Source organism: Leopardus geoffroyi, chromosome C1 (assembly GCF_018350155.1).
Source record: "Leopardus geoffroyi isolate Oge1 chromosome C1, O.geoffroyi_Oge1_pat1.0, whole genome shotgun sequence".
Classification (NCBI taxonomy): domain Eukaryota; kingdom Metazoa; phylum Chordata; class Mammalia; order Carnivora; family Felidae; genus Leopardus; species Leopardus geoffroyi.
In genome coordinates, this window is record NC_059328.1 from 51,103,639 (window position 1) to 51,115,902 (window position 12,264).

General features: G+C 49.6%; 1 protein-coding gene across 3 annotated transcripts in view; it reads right to left on the reverse strand.

Annotated features, from left to right (window-relative positions):
• KANK4 (KN motif and ankyrin repeat domains 4) overlaps window positions 1–11,196 on the reverse strand; it is a 72,148-nt gene extending 60,952 nt beyond the window's left edge. Inside the window, exon 1 of one of the 3 annotated variants that reach the window (XM_045477630.1) lies at window positions 10,919–11,196. The gene's annotated coding sequence lies outside the window, so the exon portion shown is untranslated. The remainder of the gene's footprint in view (window positions 1–10,918) is intronic. The other 2 variants (XM_045477631.1, XM_045477632.1) reach the window with 2 other exon arrangements.
• Window positions 11,197–12,264: the final 1,068 nt, after the last annotated feature.

Consider the following 12,264-nt stretch of genomic DNA (forward strand, 5'->3'; position numbering starts at 1 on the left):
GCCTGGGTTGACGTTTTCAAAAGCCTAACTGCCCTCTCAAAGAAGCAGTTTACAGCACCTACTGACAGCCACCGTGAGATCAGGGGGTTAAGGAAAACTCTGGTCTCCTCACCACCATTCCACCAAAGTCAAACCGGGAGGGGAGGCCAAGGACGCCATTCCTCCAGGGAATTCGGAACCTCCGAGTACAAGCCTAGAAGTCCAAAGATCTGGGGAAAGGTCACAGGATCCATCCTGTTCCAGAGCCAGGATAGCATTCCCAGGTCCCCTGAGATCTAGACTCCACATTCAAGCAGCTGGGGTGGAGGAGCAGGGTCCCCTTTGCTCCCCCTTCTCCTCCCTCTTTGTTTCCCATCTCAGTGACCCACCCAGAACCTCCCCCCAACCCCCAGGTGCTTCCGATCCCTGCCTCTAGGATTACAGAATACCAGGCTCTCACTGAGTAGACCTGGCAGGCCTGTTTAGCTCAGTAAATTCTCAATGAACCAGTAAGATAGGATCTTTTACCCCATTTTAAAGACAAGAAGATAAAGTTCAAAGCCATTTTATAATTAGGGAAGAAAAAAAAAAAAACCTTAAAAGGAGACCACATTACTTAAATAAACAACAACAACAAAAAAACCCAAAACTGATAAGAACCAGGACTTAAACCAGAGAACTGACCAAATAATCTACTGCCTTAGGGGTGCCTGGGTGGCTCATTCGGCTGAGCATCCGACTTCAGCTCAGTTCATGGTCTCATGGTTCATGGGTTCAGGCCCCATGTCCGGCTCTGTGCTGACAGCTCAGAGCCTGGAGCCTGCTTCAGATTCTGCGTCTCCCTTGCTCTCTGCCCCTCCCCCACTTGCGGTCTGTCTCTGTTTCTGTCTCTCAGAAATAAATAAAAACGTTCAAAAAGTTTTTTTAAAAAAATAATCTACTGCCTTAGAATGAAAGAAGGAAAAAAAAAGCTAATTTTATTGAGTACTTATCATGTGCCCAGTGCTTTAAATGCACTATCTCATTTCATTCTTGGGGTAACCCTACAATGCAATTTCTTGTTATCCCCATTTTACAGATAAGAAACTGAGGGACAGGGCGGTGATATGAGTTAACAAAGGCCCAGGCCATTCCAGTCTTCCAGACTAGGCCACAGTGGTGAGTTAACAGGCTCACCCCTTCAGGGTAACATGCTAGCATTTTAACAATAGCTCTTTAGAGAAGACAAAGTAATCAAAGGAATGACTCCAATGCCAGGAATTTCAGGCCTCAGCCCTGCCAGTGGGCAGAATTCTCAGGGCAGGAGCCTTTTGGCAACACCAGGCATCACCCGAAGGCGGCCACCCACGGGCCTGGCTAACACGGGGCTCCATTCAGCAGCTGGCAAGGCCAAGGACTTGGGGGTAGAGTGAGAGAGAAGATTAGGTCAGAGAAGGCCAGCCCTGAGGCAGGCACAAGTGTGGGGCAAGGAAGAAAAAGCAGAAGGTAATTTCAGGTGCTCCACGGATGTCCCCTCACCCAAAAATAGTAGCCTGCTTAACAACGTGGAAGAGACACTCTCAGTGTTAGTGTGAGGGCCGGGCAGGGAGCTACTGCAGGAGGCCTGGGTTCTCACCCCAGGTCACTCCCTGTGCCACCAGGGCTTGACACCTGCCCTTGCTGGTCCTCATCTGTAAGACGAGAGGGGTGGTGTAGGTAACCAGGGAGGTTTCCCAGAGACAAGCTCTAGGTGATGGGACCTAGAACAAGTGCCAAGATTGGTCCTGAAAAGGGGATCGAAGGATACTGTTCATTTGCTTTTATCAGGGTTCTCCAGGCCAGACCAGACGCGGCCCAAGGGATGGGGAGAGGGAGCTTCTAGCTAGAGGGGACAGCCTCACAAGGACCACTCCTGAATTCTCCCCACAGGCCAGAGCTGACAGCTATAAGTAGTGATGCCTGCTGCCCATCGGCCAGGTTTGAGGGGTTCAAGGAAGCCCTCCCAGAGAAGCCCATGTGGCAAGGAGACAGGGACCATCATCACCCAGTGTAGAGGTTGGAGTCACCCAAATGGAAACAACTATCCAAAATGGTACTGAAGCACTAGAGGGCTCATGCAAATTTATGAAGAAGGCATCATTACCTCCTTTTCACAGATAGAAACTGAGGCTCGGCATGGTATTAGCCAGGTGTCAGAGCCAGTGTTAGAACCCGGTTCTGTTTGACCTCACAGCTTTTGCTCTCTATTTTTATCCTCACTGATGTAGCATGTGTGTCTGTGAGAGGAGCAAGGGTAAAGAGGGAAAGGGAGGAGGTGTGAGAACAGGCAAAAGGCTGGAGAATACAATGGGAAAGACAAGGAAGGGCAGTAAGCACTTTCTTACTGAAACAAAATGGCAGCCATAGTTTTTCCAAACAGACTCTTCTGTGGTTGTATATAGTGGTTTTTAAGAGCACTGGGTTCTGAAATTAGCCAAATCTGGGCTGAGCTCCTGGCTCCACCGCTTAATCCCTCTGTGACCTAGAGCATGTATTTAACCTCTTAGAGCTTCAGTTTTCTCACTCAATACAATGGGAATAATAATAGTCACACCTTATTGGGTAGTTGGTAAAGACTGAACAACTATATTTAAGGGGCTTGGCATGGGTCAGGCACATATTCAACATTCAATAAAAGATAGCAAAAAACCAACCAGTATTCTAATATACTCCAGTGGGCTCCCCTCTCTCCATGCTTCCTCCTCAAAATCGACATCTGGCCAGTCCCCCCACATCCTAACTCCCTCCTTCCTCCTGTCTGCTTCCTTTGCATTCCCTCCCTTGCAGAACCCACTTCAAAGCCTCTTCCCCCAGTGCTCCTTCTTCTTCCTAAGGACTCTAGCTTGCATTTGATCAAGTGATTCATCAATTAGCCTATAAGCTCCTTAACCTCTCAAGAATACAACGGTCCATTCTGTGACTGTTTCAATGGACTTGTTTGCATGGGATGGACCAAGCAATCAACATATGAGCTGGTGGGTTTGTGGGCTGATAGGAATCATCTAACCAGTTGCCCATGTGTGCCTGCAATTTGTAAATTAACCTCTGGATATACATCAAAACCTTTTACCCAAACTGCAAATTATGTGCTCTTGCAAATATGCCAAACTAGTAAATGAAATTTACTACTGCCCAAGAATGCCTGGCACTAATTACACAGAGATAGATGGGTATATGAAAGATTATGGTTAGGGAGTGTGGGAAATTGGGAACTAAAGTTTACTGACTTCCTGTCAGAGAGTCTTTTTGCACCCCTTTAGCAGACTGATGAAGACAATGGACCCTTTCTCAGAACATTTTCAAATATTGAAAATAAAATGTATAGCTTGACTACAAAGAAACTCAATTATATTGACATATAATTATTCAAATTAAAAAATGACCCTCTCTCTCTGCCCGTCCCATGCTCATGCTCTGTGTCTCTCTGTTTCTCAATAATAAATAAACATTAAAAAGAATTTTTTTAAAAAGGGGTGTCTGGGTGGCTCAGTCGGTTGAGCGTCCGACTTCGGCTCAGGTCACCATCTCCCGGTTTATGAGTTCGAGCCCTGCGTTGGGCTCTGTGCTGACAGCTCAGAGCCTGGAGCTTGCTTGGATTCTGTGTCTCCCTCTCTCTGCCCTCCCATGCTCATACTTTGTCTCTCTCTGCCTCTCAATAATAAATAAACGTTAAAAAAATGTTTTTTAAATTAAAAAATGAATGTAATATAGTAACATACGTTCTTTATTAATGCATTAAATAACAAGCTTTAACACTGGGTGTAATAACGGCTGTAATTTCAAAGCTGCAACAGGCATAAATAATAGTTATCTGCAGCAGTTCAAATGTGATATGAAAAGATTGGTGATTTCTAGGGGCGCCTGGGTGGCTCAGTCAGTTAAGTGGCCGACTTCAGCTCAGGTCGTGATCTCACGGTTCATGGGTTTGAGCCCTGAATCAGGCCCTGTACTGACCGCCCAGAGCCTGGAGCCTGCTTCCATTCTGTGTCTCCCTCTCTCTGCCCCTCCCCCACTCACACTCTGTCTCTCTCAAAAATAAAACACTAAAAATAAATTTTTTTTAAATAGAAAAGATTGGTGATTTCTATCGGTGACAACTTCCCAGGTACTGCAAATACACCATGGTTTGTTGCCTACAACCCACATAATCAAAGAAAATGCCAAATAAAGATGTTATCTTTTTTCTCCCAACCACATTTACAAACTGAATTCTACACATGAGCTCCTTGGGGCCGTTAATCTCAAGTTAAGAATGGTAGGTCCTTAGATCTCCGTGAGTCTTTGTACGGGGCATATCCTGGACTTCCAGCTCACCCTCACTTCTTTCTCCAGGAATCTCCACCCACAGGCCTTCCTGCCCCAGAAGGTCACGTTCTGTACACATGAGCCTCCTCTGATTGGGAGGACTGGGCCATCTGATTGGCCCAGAGAGGATGCCTGCCTCCATAGCAACCTGTGCCCAGGCTGGCCAGGGACCAGCCAAGACATGGCCCAGAAAGAGAGCCTCGGTGTTCTGAGAACTGAGCTCAGACAACAGGATCCTCCCTGGAACTTGTACTGAGTGACAAAGGAGAGGTCCCTCTGATAGTAGGCTGAGGGTGGGGTGGGCAGGTGCTGAGTGGAGCCCATGGCACCAACTGTACTGGTGGAATAGCCTCGAACTCAGAACCTCCTCCACCCAGCCTCGAGGGTGCCTGGCTTCCATTCAGGACTGTTCTTAAATATCAGTGCTGCATTTGACAGCTCCCCTCCTCTTCATTCAAATCAGCTTTAGGGAATCTCTGTTTTCTGTATCAGAAGAGCCAGTATGAACAACAGCATTTTAAAGATGAGAAAGTTCAAGTTCAGTAAACACGAGTCATTTGCTCAGGCTCACAGGGCCAGCATGTGGTGAAGCCATTTCCCTTCTCTGACCCTCCTCCTTTTTTTTTTTTTTTTTTTTTTAAGGAGGAGGAGAAGAGGGGTGATAGCCTTCATTACTTATTTATTTAAAATCCCATAAATGAGGGGCATCTGGGTGGCTCAGTCAGTTAAGTGTCCAACTTCGATCTCAAGGTTCATAAGTTCGAGCCCCACATCGGGCTCTGTGCTGACAGCTCAGAGCCTGGAGCCTGCTTCAGATTCTGTGTCTCCCTCTCTCTCTGTCCCTCCCCCACTTGCACATGCACTCTGTCTCTCAAAATAAATAAATAAACTTAAAAAAAGAAATAAATAAAATCACACAAATGATACACAAAACCAATCTCTTAAAAAACTTAAATATTACTAAACATTAAAAAAAAGGGGGGGGGAGGGCGCCTGGGTGGCTCAGTCGGGTAAGCATCTGACTTCAGCTCAGGTCATAATCTCTCAATTTGTGGGTTTGAGCCCCGCATCTCGCTGTCTGCTGTCAGCACAGAGCCCCCTTCAGATCCTCTGTTCCCCTCTCTCTCTGCCCCTCCTCTGCTTGTGCTCTGTCTCCCTCAAAAATAAAACATTAAAAAAAAATAAAACTTAAACATTACTGATAAAATGACCCCACCTCCCCACACACTCAGTATGGTGCCTAATAATAAAGACCCTGACCATATTAGGTTGTTTTCACCCAAGTTGACATTCCTGTCTTCTAAACCCTTCCCCAAGAGCAGGATGGCTGCATTACCAGGGCCAAAGGGGGTGGAGTGGTGAGGAATGGAGATGAGCACAGCACCTGGAAACACACAGCCCAGCCGCCTGGTACCCTGCTATGAAAACCAAAATCAATTTCACTGAGAGTTGGCATCTCTGGCTGCTGGGCAAAAACCAGGCTGCGGAGGAGAATCTGCACCAAAGGCTGCTCTTTTATCTTTGCGTGGAGCATATTCTCCCCAGTGCCATATTTCTCTGCCCCCTCGTCACTTAACGTCAGAGCAACAAATTAGAAATACATACCAAAGGAGACAGCAAAGGCTACTTCCACGCAAAGGGGGCAAAACCACAGCCACATGAAAGATAGATATATATCCAGCCAGTAAGTTTTATTTACTTTGAGAGAAAAATAATGGGGGGGGGGGAGGGCAGATGAGAATTCAGATTTTTTCCCACAATGCCTGTGTCCCCAGAAAGCTATGTGAGGGGCAGGGCCCAGGCCCCAGGGCTTGGGCAAGACAGTGAGACATTCCTTTTGAAAATACACTTCTTTGCCTTGGAGAAGGAACATTCAGCCAGCTTCTCAGACACCACCAATCTATAACTGCCTGCATATCACATTAACCATCTACTTGAAATCTTGAGGCAGCATTTATTTTATCCTAGAAACTGCGACAGGCCTATTTTTAGTGGGAGGGCCTCTTCTTTCCTTTAATCCTACTTTGAAATATTATCCATATAGACTGGAAACTGTTCACAGAAGGCCTATTAGAAGCCTCTTAGTCTAAACTCTGGGTCTGGGAGATTAACATTCCCAGGCACAGAGAGGTTAGGGATCTAGCTGTAGATCACACAGTTGGTTGGCAGCAGATGTCGGCTCCGATCCCAGCGTGCCCTAACCTTCAAGCCCACGCCTCTCTCCACAAACGGATACAGAGCAGCACAAAGTGGTTGGCCATCTGATATGCAGAGACAGATCTGTCAATCTCAGTCTTATCATTGATTAGTTCCATGCCCTGGGCAAGTCATTTAACCTCTCTGAGCCTCATTTTCCTCATCTGTACATCTGGGGTTATGACTACAACTGTCTGGAGGATTACTGAGAGAATTACATGTGCCAGAGCTTGACACACAGACAGGCCATTATTATAGTGTAAGTGCTCCTGTTTCCCGTGAAGCGGTGAGTGGATCTGCCATCTGAGATGTGAGAACTATCTGCATGACTGCCCAGAGATAAGCAAGACAAGATTGCTAGCACACCCATTTTACAGTTAAGAAAATTCAGTCCTCAGAGATGACATAACTTGCAGGAGACCAGAGTTTTAGAAGTGAGCACAGGGTTGCCTGGGTGGTTAAGTGTCCGACTTCCGCTCAGATGATGATCTCACGGTTTGCGAGTTCGAGCCCCACATCGGGCTCTCTCTGTCAATGCAGATCCTGCTTCAGATCTTCTGTCCCCCTCTCCCTCTGCCCCTCCTCCGTTCTCTCTCTCTCTCTCCCTCTCTCTCAAAATAAATAAATAAACTTAAAAAAAAAAAAAAAGGCATATTCTCAGCATTAAGAAGTCCTAACTGTCCTCCCTACCACAACTCCTAAGGTTTGGGTTGAATTAGAATGAGTTATCCCTTCCTTGCCCCCCACAGAGCAGAGCCTTCTATCATTGGCTCACACTCTGTGATCCTTCCTCATAAACTGGAATCAGCACAGTGCCTAATACAAAGCAGAGACTCAGTGCAGTTTTGATGAGTGAGTGAATTACTGAATGAGTGAAAATCCTGATCCACAGATAAGAAGGTACCGATTGGCCCAATAACCTGAAATAGATGTTTTGTTGCAGAAAGCAGGAAGCAGGCCGGCAAGAGCTCCAAGGGCAGGAAGCAAGAACCCCATTCTCTTCATCCATTCCCAAGCCTGCTCTATAGGGAAGAAGCCTTTGACAAGACCAAGAGCTAGGTCCCAGATCTCAATGATCCCATCCAGCGGGTTTCCAAACCTGGCCCACACAACTCAGTCCGGGCCCGGAAGATAACTGTGAAGCACACGTGACCCTCCTCCAGCTAAAACAGATGTAATAACATTGCAGGCAAGGGGCAGCAAACAGGCCAGGGAGATGGCCCATCTATCTTCCTAATTGTCAACTCTGCCCATAATAAGATTTTTCTCCCTGTCACACCTTAGGCTGCTACTGAACTGAAGCAAAACCAAAATATCCATCTTCCAGCCATAAATAGTGGCCTTCACAAGGTGCCAGGGATGAAAGGAGGCTATTTGGCTAAGAGAAGCAGACAGAGCTGGAGGGTGCCCTGGCCGGGGAGTCAAGAGCTGGGGGTTGGGAGGAGGTGCGGGGGTTGGGACACTGAAGGGGGATGGCATGCTGTTACCCAGCTGTAGGTGCTTAGGCAGTCGCTGCACCTCCCTGGGCCTCTGCTTCCTGTCCAAAGTTCTGGAAATGGGGTCAGTGGGAGACGGGAGGGCTGTGAATCATGTGATATTGTATATAAGATGTTTTAGGTTACAGGCATTTGGAGGCGAGTATAGTATCCATAATTTTCATCAGAATCTCCAAGATACAATATGTAACCCTCCCTCCCCTCCCTAAAAAGAAAGTTAAGAAATACTAGCCTGGACCATTTTTATCCAATAAGCATTTACTGAACACCTTCAATGTGCTAGACTTGAAACACAAATATGACAGAAGAGTCCTCCTTTTCTGATGTTCAGTGCAGTTTATACCCTCTGTGACGGAAGCATGTCCAGGGAGCTTCCAAAAGACAGACGAGGCAGCATTGACCTGATCAGGAAAGGCCTTCTGTGATGGCACTGGCGGTGCTGTTGGTGGTGGAAACCTTACATTTAATGTTGAAGTTGAGGGGCGCCTGCCTGGGTGGCTCAGTAGGTTAGTGTCAGACTTCGGCTCAGGTCATGATCTCGTGATGCATGAGTTCTAGTGCCAGGTCCGGCTCTGTGCTGACAGCTCAGAGCCCGGAGCCTGCTTCGGATTCTGTGTCTCCCTCTCTCTCCACCCCTCCCCTGTTCCCACTCTGTCTCTCTGTCTCTCTCTCAAAAATACGTAGAAACATTTTTAAAAAAATTAATGTTGAAGTTGAAAGCTGGCTGTGCACTCACTGGTTGAACATGTAGGAACACTATTTTAGACAAAAGACAGCATGTGCAAAGACGATGTGTGTTCCAGGAACTGTTTGAAGTGTAATTGTGAGTAAAACCTAGAGGGTGCTCATGGGGGGCGGGGTGCAGTGGTGGGGAGATGGGGGAGTGGTAGAACCAGAAATGGGGCAGGGAAGGCAGAAGGGTCCAGATTAGGAAATGCCACGTAAGCCATCCTAAAGAATTTTAGGATTGTAGACAGTGAGTTCACTCTAGCTTTAAAAGTCTCAGGATGAGCCACCGCTTCCAACACGAATCTTCCTAAATGTTGGGCAGGGGCCTTGGTTAAGTTGTGAGCACAGTGGGCAACAGGGAACAGCTGGAGGAAAGAACTATTGCCCCTTGGCGCTCTGGGTGGACATGGGCTGTCTGACCAAGGTGCTGGTAGTAAGTGCGTGCGTGAGGACGGGCCTGGCACCCGCCTGACAGTTTATCCCTCTGTCCTCCCAGCCTGGGGGATTCCAGCTGCCTGTTATTACGGCTGAGAAAGAAAATTAATGATTGGCCCAGGCAGTGGGATGCTAAAGTAAGGGCATGTCCATATTATGGGTCCCTGGTCATCACTTGGTAAACAGTCTTTCAGTCCTTCTAATGGTCTCTGCTACTGGCCTCAGGGCCTTCCCACATGCTGTGCTTCCATCCTCTTCAACTAATTAACTCCTGTGAGCCTCTGACTGAGCAACGACTGTACCTATCACAGAATTACAGTATCTAATCCTTTCCTTTCAAAGAAGTCAGCACTGTTTGTAACTCTGTATTTGAGTGATTTGATTCATGTCGGTCTTGGCCACTGGACTGCAAGCTTCATAAGGCCAGACAGTGCCGGTTTTCTTCATTTCTGTGTTCCGCTACTTTGCCTCGTGCCTGGCACAGAGCAAGTACTTGTTGACCAAATGGACCCTGAGCCATCCCCCATTCTCAGTGTCCTTTAAACATTCCCCAGAACTCACCTTATGGTCCGGTGAGGAGGAGTTTTGGACATGGGCAGGAGGATTAGGATGAAAAGGCAATATCAGAGTGGAATCTGCTGTGATTCCATGTGTAGCTCTGTGTTCTTCTGCGTCATGTCTTGAAAGGTTCGAAAGAACCCACATTTGGTTTTACCCAGGCAGCTTCTGTGTTTAATTCAAGATGCTTTCTCCCCAGGCCTCAACCTGGTCACTGGCTGCATCTGACTGGACATAGTCAACAGGACTTTGCCCAGGCTTCGGAGGGTCATCCTGAGGAAGGGGGGAATCTCCTCTTCCTTTTCCTGGAAAATGCCTCTTCCTAGCCCTCCCAGCCTGCACCCTATCTCTTGAGAACTGAAACCACTGGTTCTTGCAGCCCTAGCAGATGCTCAGAGCAAGCACTTACTTAGACCAGGCTTAGCGGCCGTGGGCTCTCCTTTCCACCTCCTGTGCTAAGTTACTGGCGACTCTACAGGGACAAAGTACTTGGGGTCAAAGGTTTGACCTCAAGGGAGCGATGAGAAGGAGGGAATCTCACCAGGTGGCCCACAGCTGAACGAAAGCGCCCTAGGCTGCCTGTGCACCCGCCCCTCCTCCCCCGGGGCGGCCCCATTGCCCCCACCCAAGGTCGTGGCCCAACGCGAGCTCTGGAAAGTTCAGCCAGGAGCCGAGGGATACCAGGGTAGACACTGGGGGGCCGGCTTTTGCGAAAGATAGAAGATTAAGAGCTCGATTCCAGGTCGCCCTGGGAGCTGGCGGCAGGGCGCCCAGTCCCGCAATCTGCATCCCGGACCGCAGCGCCCCGCTCGGAAGCTCTGGGCGGGGGCTGCACCACCCGAGCCGCAAGGACAACGCGGCCTCCCCCTCCCCACCGGTCTCCTCCCTGGCCAGCGCTGGGACTCGGGGAGCCGGTCAGGGCGGGAAGGGGAGCGACGCCCGCCCTTGGGTAGCCCGCGCAGCCCCGGCAGCCCCCTCCCCGCTCTGTCGCGGACCCCAGGCAGGGGCGCCAGGTCGGCCCAGGCTGCCGCAGCCTGTGTCTTAAGGGGAGCCGGGGACGCGGCGCGGGGAGGCGACGAGGCGGGCGGCGGAGCCAGAGAAGAGTGGCCGAGCGCCGGGGCCAACACCCGGGTCGCGCGGGTCAGGGTGCTGGCACGCCCCACTCAACGCGCGGCGCGCGCTGGGGTCGCAGAGACCCTTACCTTGGCGCGCCGCAGAAGTCCGGAAGGAGGCGGCCGGCTGTGCCTGGGGCCGGCGCACACCCCGGCTTCGGGGCGCACGCAGCCTCCGGGTGCACAGTCCCGGTCTGGGGCGCGCACCCCCGGGCTGGCGCACTCTGGTCGCCCAGGGCGCGCACACCCTCGGGCGCCCTCTCGCCGGCGGGCTGGGCCTGGGCCCGAGGCGCACACCCAGTGGGGCACACCCACCGCGGCCGATGCGGGACTGGCCAGGCGCGGCCGGCGTCGCCGGCTGCCAACACCACCCGAGTCCCCGCCTTCGCTAGGGGAAGAAAAAAGACTCCTGACGCGGCGCGGGCTTTGGTGTGTGGGAAGGGGCAGCATTGCGAAACAGAGGGGAGGGTCTTAGCCGTGGACAGAGTTTGGAGAAAAAACTTTTTGCAAAGAGACCCGAAACCTCCTAACTGTGTATAGCGCTTTGCAGATTTCCAAAGTGCTTTCACGTACATTTATGTCAGTTAATCTTCGCCACCACAGTAACCAACTGTTGGGGCATTTTTGTCCTTACAGATGGGGAGACACCATCGCACAAGGTAAAGCTTGCCCAAGCCAGGAGCAGAACCTAGTATTAGTACCAGAATCCAGAGTATAGCGAGGTGATGTCCATCCCTAGTGGGACTTTCTCATTGCAGAGGTGGAAGAGGCAGGGTGGGGATGGATGTAATAGAATTTTTATCTCCCCTAAGTCATTTATTTTTCCACTCGCTTTTTTCTTTCCCAGCCATTGCTTTACCCCACTCACTTCACTCTGCCATTACCCACAATGCTTTTTATCAGTTCAAACCACTTACATTTCAGTCACTCACCGTGACTGATCAGCGCACCAAGGGCCGTATGTTGTGCACAAGCAACCTAGGACAAAAAAAGGTGGCACTGCTCCATTTTATAGATGAGGACAAACAGGCATGGAAGGGGTCAATGTAGAGACTGCGGGACTCTAGATCCCAGCTCTGGCTCAGCTCACACCCCTTCCAAAGAGCCAGTTGGCACACGGTAAAACTGAACCAAAGGGGTTGCACTTTTGACATGAAGACCCTGAAGGGGGAGAGAATTTGGGGCAAGGGACAAGTTCTGGGACTTTCATTTCCCCGTTTTGATAGAAACATGGTTATTATAAAGGGTTGCTTCTACTAGGGCTCCACTAAGAGCAAATTAATAGTCCAAGAGCCACAATAAGTGGCAACAGAGGCTTGGCCTTAGTACTGGGAAGTAATAGGGAGTAGTGGGGACTGTGGTGAGCTTGAAGGTAGCTCTAGGCTCCTGCCCAAGTGAAGGGGCTGCTGCCACTCAGCTCTAGTGTGTTGTTGCCA